The 5,507-nt window shown below is 36.8% G+C and overlaps 1 non-coding gene across 1 annotated transcript; it reads right to left on the reverse strand.

The window, feature by feature from the left end:
- Positions 1-3,503: 3,503 nt before the first annotated feature.
- On the reverse strand, positions 3,504-3,667 carry LOC118636831. Its single transcript, XR_004960803.1, has one exon. It is a non-coding gene; the product is annotated as a U1 spliceosomal RNA (small nuclear RNA).
- Positions 3,668-5,507: the final 1,840 nt, after the last annotated feature.

A 5,507-nucleotide genomic window follows, 5' to 3' on the forward strand; every position in this document is an offset into this window, starting at 1 on the left:
TGTCTTTTTCATTATAAGTGGCTTGATGTCAACAACATTCTCACCTCTCTCATTTTTCTCTAATTCTCAATAGGCAGTAGAATGTAATTTTTAAGAACTCCAATTTCAGAGACCACTTGGGTTCCAATGTCAGCTCTGCCAAGTACTACCTGTATGCTCTCACCAATACCTTAAACTCTTTGGATTTTAATTTATTCATCTGTTGGGGGGGGGGGGACAATCGTGACAGCAGGCCACACAAGATTGGTGTGAGAATTAAATGTGATAATGCACAAAATAAACAACCAAATGTTAGTTAAGGAGAAAAGAATATGTCCATAATAGTTTCTGCCAATAGTATATACACCACAAATATCCGATTGCTCTGCTTAATACAGAGTTGGTCTTAAAGGAGTTTAAGTAGTATGATTAAAAAATTATTGGGCAGTTACCTTGCATGAAATGTTTTCTTCTTCTTTTTTTTTGGTATGTGCCCCTAGCGGGAACCAAACCCAGGACTCTCTGGTCCGCAGGCCGAGGTTCCAACCGCTGAGCCAAACTGGCCAGGGCATGAAATGTTTTCTTTATTCCCTATCACAGACTCCAAAATTTCATTAAGATTTCACTTCCTTTTCAACAGGAGACTTTCTTGGTCTTCAAGAGTATCTTGCAAAAAAGAAACGCAAACAAACAAACAAAAAACACTGTGAAAGGGAATACTATAAGCCTTAGTAGAAAATTCATCAATTAATCAAAAATTGTTATTGAGACTTCATTGACAGCTAGCCAGAAATAACATTTTGGGAACAAAATCTAGGCTAAGTATAGAAAGAATCAGAAGTACTAAGAAAGGGAAAAGAGAAACTAAAAGGAAAATGAGGGTGGGGTCAATAAAACAAATATTGCCAATCGTACAATTTACCCAGTAGCTCATCAGGAGTTCAGAACAATTAGCAAAGCTGATAACTTTGGTAAGAACCAAACAGAACAATAAAATATATATATAAGCAAGAGACATAACCTCTGGCTGTGTGTCTTTTCCTTGGTTAAGATGAACTAACCTCTCAATGTCTTAGTTTCCCTGTTTCTGTGATGCTGGTCTGCACTGAACCACCTACCAAGATGCCAATTAATTAGGCTTTGTGTTGTGAGCTCCTATTTATGTTTTCCCATCTGAACAAAGAAAGAGGCAGCTTTCATAGGACCAGAATGTGAAGCCCAAGAGGCAGTCTATGATTAGGCTACCTGAGGGTCTCTAGAACACTGTTGTCTTTTATTTCTTCCCCAGTTTTCCACTGTCTTCCTACTGGCAGTTGGCATTCCCAGTCTATCTGCACCCAAATTCAGTATCCCTCAGTTGGAGAACAAAGTAGTTTAAGTCATTTAAGTCTTTAGCAATTTTTTTCTCACTAGTGCCTCTTCTCCACCATACTTTCACACACAAATATGAGTGTGGTATGATCAGCACATTCTAGTTCTTGGTTTGTAATAAAAATTCCATGAAACTATTCATTTCTGCTTAGATATTCTACCTACAATCTAACTAACTACCACTGTGTAAATATTAATGCTGCTTGGTTACCAGCTCTGGGGTGAAGATCTGAGTGCCTGGAAATTGCTATAGGTTGGTTATGCTTGACAGTATCTGAAATTTATGTTGCTTCTACCAGCATTTGCATTTTAAATCCATTCTCACCAAATAAGGACAGAAAACAGGTTTATTTTTTAAAATTCATGTTAGGAATCATAAAGGCTACAGGGTGATTTTGGCTTTAAGATGTAGGCAGGGTAACTCCTGATAGCACATTAGAACCATGCAGTGGACAATAAACTAAACACGGCTTAGATTTTTTATGATGGTGCATGTCTGTGTTGTGCTGAGGAAAGTTCTAGAACAGTGGTCTCCAGATGATGTGCTCAAAGAAAATATTAGAAAGTCTAGTGATATCTTAACTTTCATTAAATAAAAGAAATTAGGATGCACTGATATTTAATATTCAGATTTATATTGGTACCCTTATTTAGTATCTATGTTAGAGGGTCTTATGCCATCTGAGATTTACAGGGTATCCTGAAGAAAGGGTAGTAATTCCACAACTAGAAACATTGATATTCATTCAGAACATTGCAGTTTATGTATGCCCATATCAGTAAATTTATGAATCATATTATCTGACTCTAAATAAACCCTCACAAAATGGATAGGTGGCTTAAAAAATATTTCTTAAAAGCAACTGTGGGGTGAAGATAATACTCATAATGTAAGCACAAATCAACAACAATAAAGTGTCAGAGCTGGCACCTTTTCTACTTGTGGCATAAACTATTGATCAGCTATTGATTTATCAGGTAAAAAGAGTGGTGATATAATAAGTTTAGAAAAGCAGTATCCAAAAGCAAAACAAAGTTATTAATAATATTTTAAAAAGTTGTCGATTATCATTAATGATTATACCTGATCTTAAGTGTATATTTTGCCTTGAGATATCAGTGAATTACAATGGAGCATGTGTGGGAGACTTTTTGCATGGCATCAATTTTGTTATAATCTGCTCTGCCATCGCCTGCCCCAAGGCAGGATATCTCTGCATTCTGCATTTCTTTATCTCTGCATTTTGCATTTCTTTAAGTAACCATTTACTCAAGAAGCCTGTCTTTGCTGACCTTTTGTTCCTTTGTAGTATTTCCTAGATTTGCTTCCCGCAAGCCTGGTGCTTGGCAACAGGTGCTTCTTGCCCTATATATTGTGTGAATTACCCCTGAATAAAGGAGACTTGATAAGAATCCTGTCTTGTCTCCATTTCTCGTGTCTCTTGTCCCTCCTCATCCTCACACCCCCTCTAGAGTCCTCCTTGCTCGACCTGCGGGATGGGTCAAGCATGTACATAATTTATAGATAGGTAAATTTACATATATTTGTATATATCCTTCAAAATTTTGTAATGTGGTGCACGATCTCTACCTTTTTGCTGGGTGTAGCTCTTGTTAGATTATTGGAAATCCTAAGAATTACTTAAAGTAGAAAAAACCTTCTTCTTTCTCATCTTCTCCCCTTCTGTTTCTAAGGCTTTACTTCACCTTCTCCTTCTCTGGTTGTTCCCCCAGATCCTTAGTTTCATACCATCCCAATGTTTCTATTCCCACCTCCACCTGCAGTGTCAAATCAATAACCGCTTCTCTATATCATCAGTTATATTTACTAATTAAAAACATAGAGGCTTTATAGTCTGGCTCTTGACACTAATATTTCTCTTCAAATTGACTGTGCTCTCTTTTCCTAGAACATAATTTTTTAACATATTTTTTTATTGGTATTTTTTAGAGAGAGAAACATTGATTGGCTGCCTCCTGCATGCCCCCTACTGGGGATGGAACTTGCAACTGGGGCATGTGCCCTGATGGGGAATCAAACTGGGAACTCTCAGTCCATGGGATGATACTCAGTCGACTGAGCCACACTGGCTGGGTGAACATAATTTATTTTTTAAATAACCTATGAAATAATGACTTTATTAATTTATTTTTAGGGGAGAGCGTGAACACAGTCCCCCACTACCACAAATTGTGCAGTCGAGTTTCCCACATTTGGGGAAATTTCAGGGGTCAGCACATCCGGAGTGCAATGGATAAGCCTCGCCCTGGGAAAACCACTTTCATGATCATGGTATCTCCCGTGCTAGGTAAGTATAAATAATGACTTCTTTAACTAAAAATAAAGTCCAGTTGATTTTCTAGTTTTGATTGTATTGATGATTTAAAAAATATGTGTCTTTGTGAGCTCATAGTATAATATATATTTTTAAAAGAACTTTAGTCAAGTCGAAGACATGGCCCAATTGAGACAATGATGACACCATTAATAGTAAAGCCAGTAATAATTCAATTCATTGGATTCAAAGGGACTTCCTGATCCTCTCCAAACAACAGATATAATGGTTTGGTTGTATATTAACCATGAGTTTTTCAGTTGTGTGTAAGAAAAAAGAAACACACCTCAAAGTGGATTTAGAATAAAAAATGGATTCATATAACTAAACAGTTCAGAGATATATTTGGTATTAAGTATAGCTGGATCAAGGTGTTTCATCCAGGTCATGAGTAATGTGTTTCTATTTCTGGGTTCTGTTTTTCTCTATGTTGGTGTTGTTCTCAGCCAAGTTACTCTCAAATGCTGAAGAAGATGGCGATGGCACTTTCTAGACTTACATCTTACTAGCTTGGTAAACATTATTTTTCAGTAATTTCAATAAATATCTTGAGGTTTACTCTTATTGGCCGGGCCTGAGATACTTGTTTTTCCATAAAATCAGGGAATGAGATCAGCCTCATCTAAATCACATGAACTAAGAGTGGTAGAGATTTTTTTGTGTGTGTTTTGCTTTTGTTTTTTTCTGGTGGAAATTCAGAGTATTACCAAAGGAAGGAACAATGGACTGTCAAAAGCAAAGATTTCATTTCTTTATTATGGCATCGTTTGGACAGAAATGTGACTTCTTTGAGGTCAATTAATTGCTTTCATTGTTCAGTTGATCATATTTCCTGTGAAATTCTGAGCTCTTGTTGAAAATAAGGCTTTGGTTTTCTTGTTTTTATTGTGCACAAAACAACAGAAACGATGAGTATGAAACAATAAAGGATCTTAAGCTTATCTTGGTTTCACTCTGTGCTCCTAGTTCTCTCATTCTTTACAAGATGTATATAAAAGGAAAGAGATCATTTCTCAGTGGAGGGTGAATTCTAAGACATTACTGTGGGAACTCTGTAGTATTCTAAGGAGTCAAGAACTTAAATACTTTACTTTATGCAAGCTCACCAGACCCACAAAATGTGAAATCATGACTGGAAACAAATTGATAGGAAGATAATATTGTGTTGTATTGGAAACAAACATTAAGAATTTTACCATCTCTCTAGAAATCAACATCACTTTTTCCACCTTACCCATTACAGTGGCCACACTTATAACTGGGGATAGGAAATACATTCTCACTATGAAATATCATTAACAAAATAAGCTGTCAATCAAAATAGATACAGAGACATGGAAGTAGGGGAAAGACTGACAAACCTCAGAGGGAGGAGGTAGGGGTTGGGAAGAGATAAACCAAAGAACTTATATACATATATGCACAACCAATGAACACAGATAATAGTTTGCAGAAAGCAGGAGAGGGGTAGGAGTGGGGACGAGCGGGTCTATGGGGGAAAACGGGGAAACATCTGTAATACTTTCAGAAACAACAAAAAGGAAATACATTCTGAAGTTTGGAAGGTCAACTGGGCTGCAGACTTCTGGAGTCAGGAATAGGGCCATCTTCAACAACTAGTACTAGTAGAGCATACCTTTTATATCAACTTTAATAGCAAAGATATTTCTGTCATTTACTATCATCAAAAGAAATGCTGAATGGGACGGATGTTATATGATTGGCAAGAAGGTCCCCTGAACCTGTGTACTGCTAACACTTGGACGTTCCAGCTACTCACCAGCAGAAGAAGCAGAGGTTAGGAAAGAGAAATCTTTTTTA

The sequence above is a fragment of the Molossus molossus genome, unplaced genomic scaffold (genome assembly GCF_014108415.1).
Source record: "Molossus molossus isolate mMolMol1 unplaced genomic scaffold, mMolMol1.p scaffold_m16_p_2, whole genome shotgun sequence".
Classification (NCBI taxonomy): domain Eukaryota; kingdom Metazoa; phylum Chordata; class Mammalia; order Chiroptera; family Molossidae; genus Molossus; species Molossus molossus.